General features: G+C 46.4%; 1 long non-coding RNA gene across 2 annotated transcripts in view; it reads left to right on the top strand.

Moving 5' to 3' along the window:
• The window catches only part of LOC118887903, a 298,244-nt gene extending 286,040 nt beyond the window's left edge, over window positions 1-12,204 (top strand). For both annotated transcript variants that reach the window (XR_005018201.1, XR_005018200.1), the window contains one exon: window positions 12,080-12,204. This is a non-coding gene — a long non-coding RNA (uncharacterized LOC118887903). The remainder of the gene's footprint in view (window positions 1-12,079) is intronic.
• The last annotated feature ends 4,337 nt before the right edge of the window (window positions 12,205-16,541 follow it).

Consider the following 16,541-nt stretch of genomic DNA (forward strand, 5'->3'; position numbering starts at 1 on the left):
ACCTTACTCTATCCTCATTTCATCCCACTCTTGGTTTCTGTATTTGGGAAAAAAAAACATTTTTCCATGAGCTCATTCTTTAGACATGTGCCTTCCTCATCACTTCAGGGGAGCTCCTGTACACAGCCCTACTTCTTTTTTTTAGGAGTATATTATCATTATTTATTTATTTTTAAAATTTTTATTGGCGTATCGTTGAGTTACAATGTTGTGTTACTTTCTGCTGTACAGCAAAGTGAATCATTTGTACATATACAAATATCCACTCTTTTAAGGTTCTTTTCCCATTTAGGTCATTACAGAGTATTGAGTAGAGTTCCCTGTGCTATACAGTAGGTCCTTATTAGTTATCTATTTTACATATAGTAGTGTGTATTTGTCAATCCCTTCTTTAGGACCAAATTCCATGCTGGTCCCCCTAGGGGAGGCCCTGGAGGCTAGTGATTTGCAGGGAACATTGTTGACTTGGTTTTTAAGTTCTGAGTTTAACCCCATTTTGACCTTGTCTTTAAGAGAATATTCCCTTGGAATGACTGTCACAGTAAATGTCCTGATTCTGTACTTCATTCCCAAATGAAATTGGGTCAAGTGTCGTACTGAAGATCTCCTTTTATATGAGCAGGAAGGAGTAGCTCATCAGATGGGAATATGCTCTATGGAGGTACTGACCTCTGAGAAGGGTCTCTTTATGCTAGGCTGCAGAATCATGATGGAAATGATGAATTGGGTCTACATGGGCCTGGTTAAACATGGCTGGGAAACATCTTTTTCTTGAGATCCACAACACACTTTCATAGTAGAGTGGAAGAAAGATTTGGAGAAATAAGACTGTATTTCAAATAGCAATAGTGGCCCTTCCTGCCTGGGTGAACCTGGACAATTTACAGAATATCACTCCACCTCAATTTTTTTCACCTTAACATGGTGTATTAGTTTCTGCGGGCTGCTGTAGCAAAGTACCCAAAAGTAGGTGGTTTAAGACAACAGAATTTATTGCCTCACAGTTCTGGAGGCTGGAAGTCTGAAATCAAGGTGTGTCAGGGCGATGCTCCCTCCGAAGGCTCTAGGGAAAATCCTTCCTCGCCTCTCCCAGCTTCTGGAGGTTGCGGGCTGTCCTTGGGGTTCCTTGTCTTGTAGCTGCTTCACTCCACTCACATGGCCTGTGGGTCTTCACATCATCTTCCCTCTGTGTGTATCAGTTTCTGTGACCAAATTTCTTTTTACAAGGACACCAATCATATTGGATTAAGGCCCATCTTAATGACCTCATTTTAACTTGATGACCTCTGCAAAGACCCTGTTTCCAAATCAGCTCACATTCTGAGGTCCTGGGGGTTAGAACATCAACATCTCTTTTTGAGGGGACACGATTCAGCCCATAATATATGGGAATAATATTTACCCTATAGGCAACCATCTAGCACGGATGTGAACCCCATAAAGGAGAGATGTTATATGATGATGATCACAGGAAGGGTGATTTAAAGTGATTAAATCTTCAAAGTCATTCACTTCTTCACTCATTATTTCCACAGACACTTACTGAAAGCTGTGTGCCAGGCGCCAGGGACCAAACTTTTTTTTTTGGTTCCCACCTGGCTCCTGCCTTGGTCCCAGTTTCCCCCAGTCCCTGGCATTGGCTCCCTCTCCGCTGTGTAATCTCCTTCCTGCCTGGGTGGCCCAAGGGCTGGACCAGGCCTCCGGCTACAGACCCTCGGCTCTGCCACCAGCACCAAGGCTGCCTTGCTTCCCCAGCCCTGTTCTTCCTGCTCTGTCTTCCTAACCTCCCAGGCTCGAAGCCCTGACTTCATTCTCCCCACCAGGGCCTTGCTTCTGCATGTTATCCCTACCAAGGGGGTGATTTGACAGGAACTGATGAAGCCTTTAGCTGGAAACAGCCCTGGGGACTTTCTCTAGTCTGGGAGAATTTGCATCCTCTCCCTTCTCCATCCACGTTTCGTCCTCCTCTCCTTCTCTTCTGGCTCCCAGCCTAAGCTTTCCACATGCCCTGCAGAGCACCTGGCCATACTCAAGCCCTGTGCAGATCTCAGGTGTTTAAGGATTGCAAGGAGGAGGCTGCAGACACACACACACACACACACACACACACACACACACACACACACACACACACACACACACACACACACACACACACACACACACACACACACACACACACACACACACACACACACACACACACACACACACACACACACACTGTACGTTCCCAACCTATTTAATTAGGAATCTTCCTCTTAAAGCAAGTAAGGCATTTTATGCAGCAGCAGAGGCAACACACCTTGGGGTGGTTTTTCCTTGGAGCTGGGGTTTTAACAGGACATGCAGCTGCTGGTGACACTTTCCCCTCCAGAATTAAGAAAGCAGGTGGGGGCTTCCCTGGTGGCGCAGTGGTTGAGAATCTGCCTGCTAATGCAGGGGACACGGGTTCGAGCCCTGGTCTGGGAGGATCCCACATGCCGCGGAGCAACTGGGCCCGTGAACCACAACTGCTGAGCCTGCGCGTCTGGAGCCTGTGCTCCGCAACAAGAGAGGCCGCGATAGTGAGAGGCCCGCGCACCGCGATGAAGAGTGGCCCCCACTTGCCGCAGCTAGAGAAAGCCCTAGCACAGAAACGAAGACCCAACATAGCAATCAATCAATCAATCAATCTTTAAAAAAAAAGAAAGCAGGTGGATTCTTCTTAAGCCGCTGCCCTTTTATATACAGGGCTTACATTACCTTCCCAGAGGAACTTATATTAACAATGCACACACTAGCTACATATTAGAATCACCTGGGGGTGGGAGGTAAATACCCCCAAATACCCAGGTTTCTGGGTATATAGAGTCAACATGTCTTTGACAAAGGAGCAAATGTAATTCAGCTGAGGAAGGATAGTCTTTTCAATAAATGGTGTTGGGACACCTGGATATACACATGCAAAAAAAAAAAATTAAAAAAAAGAATCTACACACAGACCTTGTACCCTTCACAAAAATTAACTGAAAATGGATCATCATCCCAAATGTAAAATGCAACACTATAAAAGTCCTAGAAGGCAACACAGGAGAAAAATCTAGGTGATCTTAGGTTCAGTGATGACTTTTAGATACAATACCAAAAGCAAAATCCATGAAAGGAAAAAATGATAAGTTGGACTTCATTAAAATGAAAAACTTCTGTTCTGCAAAAGATACTGTTCAGAGAATGAAACAACAAGCCACAGACTGGGAGAAAATGCTTGCAAAACACGTATCTGATAATGGGCTAGTATCCAAAATACACAAAGAACTTTCAAAACTCAGCAATAAGAAACAAGCAACCCAATTTAAAAATGGGCAAATGACCTGAACACACACTTCACCAAAGAAGACTTACGTACTTATGGGAAATAAGAACATGAAAAGATGCTCAACATCCTATGTCACGAGGAAGCTGCAAATTAAAATAACAATGAGATGCATATATACCTACTGCAACGGCCAAAATCCAAAACCCTGACAACATCAAATGCTGGCAAGGATGTGGAGCAACAGGAACTCTCATTCATTGCTGGTGGGAATGCAACATGGTGCAGCCACTTTGGAAAACAGTTTGGCAGTTTCGTACAAAATGAGACATACTCTTAGCACACAATCCAGCAGTCATACTCCTTGCAATTCACCCAAATGCGTTCAAAACTTATGTCCACACAAAAACCTGTACACAGATGTTTATAACAGCTTTCTTCATAGTTGCCAAAACTTGGAAGCAACCAAGATGTCCTTCAATAGGTGAATGGGTAAAGAAACTGTTCTACAGCCATACAACAGGATATTATTCAACTAGACAAAGAAATGAGCTATCAAGCCATGAAAAGGTGTGGAAGAATCTTAAATGCATATTGCTAAGTGTAAGAAGACAATCTGAAAAGGCTACAGACTGTATGATTCCAAGGATATGACTTTCTGGAAAAGACAAAATTATGAAGACAATAAAAAGATCTATGGTTGCCAGGGGTGAGGGGGCAGGGAATGATGAATAGGTGAAGCACAGGGGACGTTTACAGCAGTGGAACTATTCTGTGTGACACTGGAATGGTGGCTACATGTCAGTAATACACTTGTTAAAATCCATGAAATGTACACCACCAGGAGTGAACCCTAATGTAAACTATGGACTTTAGCTAATAGTAACATGTCAATATTGGCACATCAATTGTAAAACATGTACCACACTAGTGCAAGATGTTACCAAGAGCGGAAACTTTTTAAAAAGCCAGGAGGGTCAGGGCATATAGATAACACAGCAAAAGCAAGGTGGGGAACAGTGCATGCTACACTTTCATTTTATGTGTAAATATATATGATTTCTTGTCTGTTTTAAAATGATCTCTGGAAGTTGCCTCTGAGAGAAGTGAGTGGCTGAGGACAGGGCTTGGATGGAGACTTACTGTACTGTCCTTGTGTACATTTTAAAATCTGTGCCTTACACATGTAATCTCTCTTCAAAAATAAATAAGATTAACAAAAAAATGAAGACAGAAGAAAACAACAGAGATACCCAGACTGTATCCCAGATTAGTGTAATTGGTATCTCTGGGAGTGAAGTCAAGGCATGAATAGTTTCTAAAGCCCCTCCATGTATTCAGGAGAGAACCACAGCTTTAGAGGACCGTTTGCAAACATGGGGCTCCCCTGGTTCTTGCACCAAACTCATCAGCAGGGCCAAACTCTCATGGGTGTGGATAGATAAAGCAGGGTCAGTGCCCAGGTGTCTCTCAACCTTAGCTCACCCCCAGTGACTAGTTGTCTGGAAGCCCATTTCGCCAGGGATACCAGCCAGCACCCTCTCCCTGGTTTAATTCAAGTTTACCAGATGAGTTTCAAAAGCAATGCACATGCTTTCCTTGCAGCTAGCTATGTTAATTACAGAGAATTGTGAGTCTCTGGGGAGGCAATTGCTCAGTAGTTCAGCTCTTGAGTCTGTCAATTTCATCTTTCATTTCCTTTGCTCTCTCCCAAGGGGCTGGGAGCTGTGACCTCCAGGCACTGGCAATGGAAGCAGCACAGCATGGCTGGTAGGAGCATTGCTCAGACTGCCTCAGATTTGCATCCCAGCTGCCACTCGCCAGCTTGTCTTTAAGGAGCCCAGCTTTCTCACTGGGGTTAAGCTGGCAGCACCACCATGCTAAATTCAGCAAGAGTTCATAGGGCAGTATGGGCAATAACTGCATTTCCCATAATCTGAGATATTGTATGTGAAAGCTCACTAACAATTGTGTTTTTTAATTAAAAAATAAAAGTAAACTCTTGCCCCATGGACCAGGCTCCAGGCCAGGTAGTGAGGGTACAAAGAGAAGAAAAACTCCATCCTTCCCCTTCCCTCCCTCTACCTCCTTTCAGTCTATTCCCACGTGAAAAGCCAACATGGAACCAAAGTTGACGAAGAGCTGAAGAACTAATTAGGCAGGTTTCAAAGAAAAATTGGGGGAATTATGATGTCTGTTTGCTCCTTTTCTGTTCCCACCCTCAGCTTGTTTACCTTCTGGCCACCCTTCCCTTCCTTCCTCCCCCTGTTTATACAAGTGCTTCCTTATCGGGCTGACATTCCCCATCTCAAAGATGATGAGAGGAATTGATTGGGAAATCTGTTCTGCATTTTGTGTGCGTCCTGTCCAAACTATAGTGTTTGAAAACGCTTGTGCTGTTTAATCTAATTTGCCGTTCCTAGGAGCGAGGAGGTTTACTAAAGTCAGGAGGCAAAAACCACATGCAAATCTATTCAGACTGTGCACAGTCATTGCTGTGACATGCTGTACTCTGGTTATATTTTTGCTCTTATACATCCTTTTGTTTTGTTTTTCTTAGAGTTAGAAATTCTTTTCTTTTACTTTATTTAGTATTGATCAGGATTTGCTCAGAAAAGCAAACCAACGGTTTTGTTTTTTGTTTTTTTCACCATGGCAGTGAAGGCCCAGAATACTAACCACTAGGCCACCAGGGGACTCCCTGAACTGTAACAGTTGTTTTGTTGTTGTTGTTCTACTTTTACTCCTGGATCTCTTTCTCCAGAAGCTTTCTGTTTTTCTGCTCCCTTCTTTGTGCATGGCACTTGACTATTGTCTTCGGGCTTTTTTTCAGTTTCTCTGATGTCTCACTGGTTTCCTGGATCTGGTCTTCTTTCTTGGTTTACTCCCTGCCTCCTTCTTCCCCTGAGTTTGTTTTATGTATATATATGTGTGTGTGTGTGTGTATGTGTGCACGTATGCTTTATTCCTGAAACTCCTCTTCTGGTACCTCCTAGGAAATAATGCATGGGAGATAGAACACTTACTCTCATGCCTGAAAATGTCTCAAACTTGGTTGATGGTTACGTGTTTAATTTTGATTGACAATTGAAAATCATATTTCCCCCCAGAACTTCCAAGGCCTTCGAACATCTGGTATTGTTCTTGAGAAATCCAATGACATTCGGATCCTCATTTCATCATATATAACCTTCCTTTCTCCCTCCCTCTCCCTCCTCCTCTGCTTCCTCCTCATTCTTTTCCTTTCTCTCTCTCTCTCCCTTTCTTTCAACTATCATTTTTATCCTGATTGTGAAATTTCATAATTAGGGTTTCCTGCTCTGGACCTTTTTTTTGTCCATTGCATTGGTTATTAAATGGGCCCTGTTAATCTGTCCAGATTGAAATTTTCCTATACTATTTCCTTTATGTCTTTGTTATTATCTTCCCATCCATTTCCTCCCTGTTTTCGTTTTATGGAACTTCTTCTACTAGTTAAGCAGTGGACGCCCTGAACTGCTCCTTGAATTCTCCTATCAGCTTATCTATAGCTCATTTGTTTGTTTCTTCTCTTCCTGTTGCTTTTTAAAAGTACTTTCTGGGATATTTACTTGATTTAATTGAATCTTCCACTAATTTTTTAACATTTTAACATTCATTATTTTAATTTTGTTTCTTAAAGAGCTTTCTTATTCTCTAATTGCCCCATCTTGGTATTAGAGCATTCTGTTCTTGTTTCATGAGAATAGTATCGTTCTATGTCTCTAAAGATACTGATGGTCTTTGGAAATTTTCTTCTGTTCTCCATATTTTCTCTATTTCCTGATTTTTAAAAAATCTTTTTTTGTTTTCTTTTGATCTTTATGTTGAATGCTTTCTTTAAAAACCTATTGATACTTTGCTGTCTGTCAATGTTTCAGAATAGAGGACTTGAGCTGATATGAAGCTCTCTGACTGTGATGGGGCAATGCCTCCCAGGCTGTGCTATTAGGGGATGGGGGTGGTCATGGGCTTTTTCATGGGCTGAATCAAATATATATATCAATTCATTTTTTAAAAATATTTTTATTTCTTGGGGCTTCCCTGGTGGCGCAGTGGTTGAGAATCTGCCTGCTAATGCAGGGGACACGGGTTCGAGCCCTGGTCTGGGAAGATCCCACATGCCACGGAGCAACTGGCCCCGTGAGCCACAACTACTGAGCCTGCGCATCTGGAGCCTGTGCTCCGCAACAAGAGAGGCCGCGATAGTGAGAGGCCCGCGCACCGCGATGAAGAGTGGCCCCCGCTTGCCACAACTAGAGAAAGCCCTCGCACAGAAACGAACACCCAACACAGCCAAAAATAAATAAATTTAAAAAAAATATTTTTATTTCTTTATTTGTTTGGCTGCGCCGGGTCTTTGTCGTGGCACGCGGGATCTTTAGTTGCGGCATGCGGGAACTAGTGCCCTGACCCCAGGGATCAAACCCGGGCCCCCTGCGTTGGGAGCGCAGAATCTTAACCACTGGACCACCAGGGAAGGTCCCACATTTCTGTATATGTCAAGAATATGCTAATAATTCTAGGGAAGTAGGCAGGCAATTATCATTATAATATAGGAGGAATGTCCAAATTCTAAAAAAAACTCACAAAGTTCTTAAAAGAATGGTCCATGTCTACAGTTTTTGACTTCTTTTATTAGGTGCTGCCAGAGCCCTTTGTATCAGAGGGTGGATCTCAAACCTCTTGCTTCTCACTTAGACTTCTCCTATACTTGACCTTCCTCCACCAAGGTTCCTTTCTCACTGTATTGGACAGAAAAAATGCAAGCTCTGTGCAAAAATGGGTGTGAACATTTCCGTTGATTGAGGTGCTAGTGTGTTTCAGTAGTTCCTCTGCTTATTTAAGGGTATTAACATTGGATGGTACCCATCTCAAGTCTGTCCAAAATAGTTAACCCAAAGCAATTATTCTTGATTGTAGCACATGGTTTCCAGATCATGTTCCAATCAAGTAATGAATTCCAGATTCATTATTTGATGTAATTTCTTGAGTACATAGAGTTGTTAACCCCGTTTGTGAGTCTTGGTACCCACAATTCACTCTTCTTGGGTTACTTTCTCTTCACATGGGGAAAAGCTATTTTCCATCTTCTCCTTCCTCTTTCAAAACTGCTGAACTTTTATCTTCCCTAAGAAGTTTTCTGTAAAGATTCAGGTATTTCTGTTCATGTTTCTACACCTCCGCATTTGAGCTCCTGATATGTGTTTATGTTTGTTCATCCAGCCTCTCATGGAAAGTCACCTCCTCCATTTCTTCATCATCAGGACTCTACATAGTAAGGGCTTGACCTGTATTGCATTTGACTCATGGAAGGGACATATGTCTACCTCTGGGGACAAGTTTAACATGGGTTTGAGGAGTTAACCCAGGATTATTTCTCGAGTTTTTCTCAACCACTGTTGCATCTGCTAATAGTATCTATTTTCTTTTATTTATTTATTTTTATTTTTGGCTGCGTTGGGTCTTCGTTGCTGTGCGTGGGCTTTCTCTAGTTGCAGCGAGAGGGGGCTTCTCATTGCAGTGGCTTCTGTTGTTGCAGAGCATGGGCTTTAGGTGCGTGGGCTTCAGTAGTTGTGGCACATGGCCTCAGTAGTTGTGGCTCACGGGCTTAGTTGCTCAGCGGCATGTGGGATCTTCCCGGACCAGGGCTTGAACCCGTGTCCCCTGCATTGGCAGGCAGATTCTTAACCACTGCGCCACCAAGGAAGTCCCTCTATTTTCTTATAGTAACTTTTTTTAAAGAATAAAATTGCTTTGGGTTTTTCTGATCCTCTGGGAAACTAGGTGTCAGGTTGGAAATTAGGTTGGTCTGAGCAAACGAGCCCTTCTTACCAGAAGATCTGGAATTCGGTACTTTATTTGCCTCTAACTCCCTACACGATCATGAGGATGCTTTCTGCTTTCTCATCACCAAAATCAGGTGAATACAAAAGCCTATAAAGCCGACTGGAGTTTTGTGATGACAAAGGGAGATTCTAGACAAGATGTGGGGGTCATATCACTGTCCATTCCAGGTGCACCGAGAAGCCACCTGTGGTTTGCAGCACAAAATTGTAAGTCTGATGATGCTGTTCAACCACATATTTTTAATCTCTCTAAAATTTAATCTTCTCATATGCAAAAAGGTAGTAACAACAGCACTTGGGTACTTCAAAAAGTGTTTTGTCTGAGAGAAGGCACAGATTGCGTAGGTGATATGTCCATCTCTCAGTGTCCTTGTTCAGGCTGAGCTGATTGCTATGATGCAGAAATGCGGGAAGCCTATGATTCTTTTAAAAGTTGAGAATTTCAGAACCTATTTGTGTAGCAAGGTAAACTGGAATTGGCTGATGGATGACTAAAAGGAAAGTGAGCCCTTTCACCTTTTAAAAAGGTTAAGGTGACATTGTCAGTGTGGCTTAATGTTCACTGCTGTCCTGCTGGTAGATTACATGCTTGATACACTGTCACATGGGTGATGACATTGTGTTTAAGTCACGGCTGTGACAGACTGAAAGTGTCTCAGGAGTCTTGGTGTCAACATTCCTCAAACTGCGTTTCAAAAGAATTCTCCCGAAAGAATTCCTTAAGGACTACCCTGATGCCATAGCAGGAAGGACACCTTCAAAATACAGCAGGAGGCCAACTCCAAACCTAGTGCTTTCCGTCAGAATCTCTCATCGAAACTACTGAATTGGCTTCCTGACTAGCAGCCTGCATTGACTCTTGCCCCCCTATAGTCAGCTCTCCACAAAGCAGCCAGAATGATATTCTAAAAATATAATTTCTTCAAAAATATAATTCTCATTGCAAAACCCTCCACTGGTTTTTCTCTTACAATCAGATGCAGTGCAAATGCAGCCTTCCCATGGCCTAGCAGAGCTCAGTGTGATCTGGCCTGCATCAGCCTCTTCGAAGTCATGTCCTACCTACTACTGTCTCCTTTTCTTGATTCATTCTGATCATACTGGCTTTCTTACTTTTCTTTGGACATGTCTCAGGGCCTTTGCACTTGCTGGTACCTCTGCTGGACACACCCCCTTCCCCCCAGATCTTTACCTGACTGACTCTCTCACTTCCTTTAAGCATCTTCTCAAATACCACCTCCCCAGAGAGGCCTTCCCTGGTCCCTCACTCTAGTCACTCTCTATCCCCAATCGTGCTTTATTTTTCTTCCTGACTCGTAGTCACCTGGGATCATGTTATATTTCTTGGTTTATTTCCTTTCTTCCTTTCTAGAACATAAACTCCTTGAGATCAGAGACATGGTCCTTTTCTTGCTGTATCCCCATGCCTATAATGATATCTGGCCCAGAGTAGGTTGGTGATGAGTATTTGTTTAAATGAATGAACCAAGAAAGGAGTTACATTGAGGGTCAGATATGCCTGATGTCAAGTCTAAACCTTATCAAGTTGCCATTTATTGGAATACGAAGCATCTCTCTTCAACTTGCTAAGCTTTACTCTGCATGTTTTAAAATGTGTCCGATGCTACCTTCTTCCTAGGTTGTTAGAACTAAAAGAAGCAATAGAAAAAGCCTGCCACAGAGTGGGCGACCCACAGACATTCCCTCGGTCTGACTCCACACAGCTGTTTGTGGGCACTGCCTGTAAAATGGACTAGAAACTCAGGGGTTCTTTTTTTTTTTTTTTTTTCCTTATTGGTTTTATCTTTTTGTGACAGTATGAGGTGGAGCTCCAGGGGCTGGCTGAAGCCCTTGGAGGGTTGTAGGCCATGAGTTTGAGAACCACTGGGCTGTGTCCATGGTTAGAGTACGGAGAAGTGAAGTTTGAAAACAAAATAGCAAGAGTTCAGGAGGACGCACTTCATCTACTTTTTCCTCTTTTCCTTCCCTTTCCTCTGGTTGTGCATCAACCGTGGTCTCAGACTTCCAGCTACTTAATAAAAATAAAACAAAACCATAAAAAACTTCTGGGCACCTTACAAGCCCACAACTCAGTTCAAAATCTTCAAGAAGAGCTGAGGTCTTTGGGTTGTTGGTAGGGTGAGTAATCACTGAACAGAGTCAGGGAACTGGATGTGACTTTCTCCTCTTACCAACTCACTATATGACCTCAGGCAAGTCCGTCCCTGCCTCAGTCCTGGAGGAGGATAGAGACTTCCATTCAGGGGAGAATACTGATTAGCTCATCAAGTTTCCTACTTGGATGGCATCTCTGCCATTTGCTTTTCTCCTCTCCAAAGCATATAGATGCTATCCTCAATTATTAAAGCAACATAACAGTGCTTTTGATTTCCCTCTGAGAGTCTAACCTCGAATTGTTGGCTGTTTAGTACTGACAAAGTCTGGGAGAGGAGTGCCCTTTAGGAGTGACCATCCAAGGTCCCCCGCCCCATCCACCCCTGTAGGCACTCTGAGGCAGATGCCTCTCACTGGTCTACCAGAAGGCCAATTACTTGAACCATATTAGTTTCTTTCCTTGTATAATTATCTTCACTGAATTGCATTTTAGGAATCATGCCCTTGGCTTTCATTAAACATCCTTGAAACAGTCATGCAAAGTTCACTGCTGCATTTGCACGAGAACTACTGTTGCAGACACGACCTATACGATTCTGGAAAAGACTTCCTGAGTGTTTTTGTGAAGCACAAGTCTGCAGGATATTAATAAAAATTTCATTATGGGAAAAGTTGAGTGAGTTTGGAAAAAAAACCCAGGTGTCTTTCTTAAAGGTTATCTAAGAGGCTTTACCAACAAAAAGTACGGTGGATCCTTAGAAAGAGGATAAACTGCCAGATTTCCCATTTTGTCGACCCTTAGAATCCTGTTTTGGTGGTGCAGCTCTTGGGATCAGTGCTCTGAGCACCCAGCAGAAGAGGCTCTGAATGCTTCGGGCTCAGTTAGTCAAGCACCGTGAGCTGCAACAGGGAACATACAGACAGGAGGCTACGTAAGCAATTGACAGGGGAGCCTGCAGGGGGATGAGCAGCGAGTGGGCAGCTGGCTCTTCTGTGCACAGCGATCCTGGGTACCTGGGGTCCCAAGAGGCTTTGCAACGTCCTGGCTGCATCAGATATTAACTTTGCTATTCATGGAGTTAGGGGTCCTAGTCTCAAATATATCCCTCAGTGACCCTCCTGTACAACAACACACAAAGTTAAAATATTTTAAAAAATAATTCATTGTTAGGAAAAGGACACAGAGACATGTGCTGTGTTTACTGTTTCATGGGCGAGATGGGGAGGAATGCCACTCGCTCCGACAGCTCACTACCTAGGAAGACCACTGAGAGTCTCTCCCCTCCTCTCCCGCAGCTGGAGTCTCTCTCTTTCACTTCCTAACGTGTACACCCCGTCAACCCTGAAATTTCAGCCTCAGAAGCTCCGAGAAAGCCCCTTGGGGAATACTCTGCTCCTCCCTTTCACTGGGCAGATGGACCAGCACAGGTGTGTGTGCAGACTGCCTGCCCTCCTATCCATGCAAGGTTCATTATTTAGAGGCTAATGATTTCATTTTAAAGTGGGAAGTGAAATATGTTTCGCTAAAGCTTCCAAAGTGAGGGAGGAAGGAGGGAGGAAGAGGGTAGGTCAATGGGTAAATATGATGGCCTGATGGTCTGGGTCCAGCCATCTTCCTAAGGCTGTGTCTTTAACTGGGAGGTACAGCAAGATGATCAATATCACAGGCAACCTTAGGAGAACCACACGGGCCAGCCCGGATCAGCAGAGTCTGTGTGGTGAGATTTAAGGGGGTGCTTAGTTGGCCCTCCAGCTGTAAGTGTTTGCCAGATGACTTGTAACTTCACCACTGGAGCTAAATTCCTTTGACTCTTAGGGCTCTTTCTGCATTCAAGAGCCCTTGGAAATGAGAAATCCCTGAAATGGGTTGTCCCCTGCTGGCAGCTAACCCTGACGCTCAGGAGTAGAGTTGGGAGTAACGGGACGCCGTGTACCCGGGGTCCTTCCTGGGCGTGTGTAACTCTGAGGCTAAGACAGTGAGACTGGCAGTTTCAGAAGAACCTCCAGGACCATGTCACCTACTGGCAGGCGGAGTAAGGACCCTGCAAGGTGGACAGACATACCTCTTCTCTTATCATTTGAGGGTTTGAGAGAAGAGGCACCGGGAGTTTAGCCTGAGCCCTTCCCACAGGTCTAGAGGTGGGAAGAGAGAGGGATGGGCTTTGACCCTGGGCGGCTCCTCCCTCCAGGCCAAGACCCTGGAGGAGGTTTAGTTTGTATCTTCAGAGGGGATGGGGTGCCCAGGCAGGTGACTGAAGACTTTCTCTCCGAAGGACCCAGCATTAGAGAGCTTAACAGCCCCAGACCTCGCAGGCCGGGAGAGCTTCTGTGCATCCTTCCGTGGGGTCCCATCACCTCCCTGATGGAGGCAGACTGGGTACCAGGACACTGCGGTGAAGCCTACTGGGGAGCAGCTTCCTCCAGCCTCTCCAAGCACAGAGGTCAGCGGCGAGGCTCAGACTTGGTGGCTGTGCTCTGTCTCTGCACAGGCTTGTGTATGCGCAGCGGGGGACCCACGCAGGGGACCGGGGTGGGGAAGCACACAGGGGGAAAGTGTAGAGTGGATGCAAGTGGCGGTGGTGATGCGGGGGCAGTGCGAGCGGACAGCGGCTCTCCTGGAGTCTCCACCCCTCGGCGGGCTGGCGTGGGACCTGGGAACGGACAGTCCACGTGGAGGGGCAGCTACTCAGGGCTGCCCTGCCGGGGGGGGTGGGGGTGGGGCGGGCGGTGCTGTCAGGCGGGGGCTGCCTTCAGGGTGGAGTTGTAGCAGAGAAGTGGGGTCACCCCCCTTGGAAGCTTTGAGAATGCGTATGAGGAGGGGGCTGCGAACGGAATCGGGAAAAGGTAAGGAGTGCCAGCTTGGTGGAGTTGGGTGCTGGCACGGCTCGCCTTGGAGTCGTGGGAGCGTTCCCAGGAACATCCAGGGGATCGCCGCCGGGGCCCCAGTGGTCCCACAGGCCTCTTGAGGCTGGCTGTGCTGTGCTGAAGCCCGTATCAAGGGCCCTGGGGATGGCAGCAGAGGCCAGCATGGTTGAGGGTCCCCCGCACCCACCTCATCTCTGCAGGGACCACAGAACTGCACGCACAGTGGGCGTTCTTCACCTGCTCGCAAAAGAGCCGGGTCATTGCATGCAGCAGGAAAGGCTTGACGGGGGGTGACGGGAGGGAGGGCAGGAGCAGAGATTTTCCATCTTGATGGTTTTGTTCAAGGCCAGCCCAGAAGCAGCTGACGTTGGCTTCATTTATCCAAAGGGCACGGCGAGTGACCCTCTACAACCCAGGGATCCTGAAATATTTAGAAGCTCTAATGTTTGGGTGGGAAGAGAACCTCTTTTGGATGAGAAGCTCAATTATTCAGGAAGGGAGAGCTCCCGTTGTCTGGGGCGTAGGGGGGGCACCTTCCTGCTGGGTTGGCGGGGTGCCGGGCGCGGGGCACCCTGCCTGGGACACTTGCCCTGCTCTGTGGGTGAGGCCTCTCCCACAGTGCTGGGCTCTGGGGGACTTTTCTCGTGGCCAAACTCTTCGTGAAAGTGGCACAACGGCCTATTTCTTCCAACAGCATCTCTGGTTCAGCCTAGGGTATGGTTCGAGGTTGCATCTCTTGTAAACCCCCCTTCAGCTGCTGTCAAGGGCTGGCACCCGAGTTCTTGAATTGAGGCTGATGTGGGTCCTGCTAGAGCCTGCTGTCATCTGCACATGTCAACAAATGTGTATGCAGGTGTGGACCAGCTGGATCTCTCTCCTTCTCTGGGAAGCGTGGTTTTCAGCAGCGTCGGGCTGGGAAGACAGACATTTCATTATCCCCGAAGTCCTGTGCAGGCAGTTGTCACACAGTGTCCCAGCGGCGGCCCACGGCCGGCACAGAACACTGCAAAGCTCCATCTAGCACAAGTGACCACGGGGAACGGGCTGAGAATCCTGCTGCGTTGTACACGTCTCCTAAGGGAAGAACATCAAGAAAGACGAGCTCGCCGCGGAACTGGCGAACTGTGTGGAAGGAGCGGGATCTGTAGAGCTCAGCAGCGGCGAGCTCCTGTCATGGCTTGGCCAGTTCGGGTCTCCCCCTGTAACTTAGGAGGGTGTGGCGATGTTTTCCCAGATGTGGTCCCCGTGTACAAAACAAAGAATCGCTTTGCACAAAGCCAGAAGGGATACATTGAAAGAATTATCAGAAAAGAATAATACATAGGAAATGTTTGTGCTCGCATGCAAGGAAAGTTTGTGGGGTATCTGTGGCTGCCAAAGTGACATCTGGCAGGATTAACTGGATCACCAGAGCCAAACAATGAGGACTGGGAAGGCAGCAATAACTGTGAGGCCTGGGCCCATGTGGGGGCAAGATTTTGAGAATGACCACTTAGGTGACAAAATGGGATTCCCACGAACCGCAGCTCTGGTTAGTTTCTGGTCTGGAGCCAGATCCTCTCTCTGATGCAGACGTGGGAGGACGGAGCGGCAAGAGCTGCCCAGCTGCTCATCTGGGAAGTCATCCTCCAAGGGACTCTGTCCCTCGTTCTCCTCCCTTACCTGGAGGCGGCAGTCAGCGGGCAGCACCTCTCACAGCACCCCCACGTACACCTGCTCAGACCACCTGCTCAGAGCTCCTCTTTTGCCCAGCCCAGCATACCTGTTCCACCTGTCTGAAGACCCGCCGCACGTTTCCTCGAAGCACACCCCAGAGCTCTTTCTCACTCCAGCCACGCCTCAGCAACTCCTCTATCAGTCCCGGGTATATGGACACGTCCTCCAGCCCCTCTGGGAACCTGTGTGGCCGCCAGCCAGCCAGCTATTGGGCCTCAGACCTGTTCCCTGGTCCTGAGTCAGAACCAAAGCCCTATGTGTCCAGCGTCCACTGAACCCCAGCCCTGGTCAGATATGGAAAATGGAGACTTGGAGAGAGTAAATGATTCACTCCTGCTCTTCATCCTTCAGAGGAAGGCCCCAAAAGCGCCTCGACTATTCGTCAAAAGTCATTGAATTGTACTGTTAAGATCTATGCCTTTCACTGAATGCAATTTTTGCCTCCATTTATAAAGAGAAGAAAAGCTTTTTAAGAACTGGGTTGACCACCCCCTGCATGCACAGACCCAGCTGCAGGCAGAGAGGATGGTCAGCCCAGCCCAGACCTTGCTAAGAGTCTGCTCAGAGGCCGTGGGTCTGCTGGCACTGGATGGGCGCAGATGCTGGGCAGATGAGCTCTGTGTGGTGTTTTAGACAAATATGATGACCTAGAGTAGGGCCAAACAGGAGAGCCCAGGAAGCAG

This window comes from Balaenoptera musculus, chromosome 21 (genome assembly GCF_009873245.2).
Source record: "Balaenoptera musculus isolate JJ_BM4_2016_0621 chromosome 21, mBalMus1.pri.v3, whole genome shotgun sequence".
NCBI lineage: Eukaryota > Metazoa > Chordata > Mammalia > Artiodactyla > Balaenopteridae > Balaenoptera > Balaenoptera musculus.